This window comes from Arachis duranensis, chromosome 3 (assembly GCF_000817695.3).
Source record: "Arachis duranensis cultivar V14167 chromosome 3, aradu.V14167.gnm2.J7QH, whole genome shotgun sequence".
NCBI classification, from domain to species: domain Eukaryota; kingdom Viridiplantae; phylum Streptophyta; class Magnoliopsida; order Fabales; family Fabaceae; genus Arachis; species Arachis duranensis.
The window spans coordinates 27,363,540-27,363,748 of NC_029774.3; positions in this window are offsets into that span (position 1 = coordinate 27,363,540).

Here is a 209-nt window from a genome sequence, read left to right on the forward strand (position 1 = left end):
TTTCTTTTTTTTTTCAAAATAATCTAGTTCAAACAGAATCTTTACTTGTTAAGGGAGATGAAATATACGTTGTAGGCTCATTTTTAATATCCAAGTTAGATTATCTTTCCATGTTACTTGATTGTGTTGATAGAATCTTGATCAATTCGGTTCCTTATTCGGCTGTGGTCATGAAGTTTAAATTGGAAATAACAAACCATACGACCATT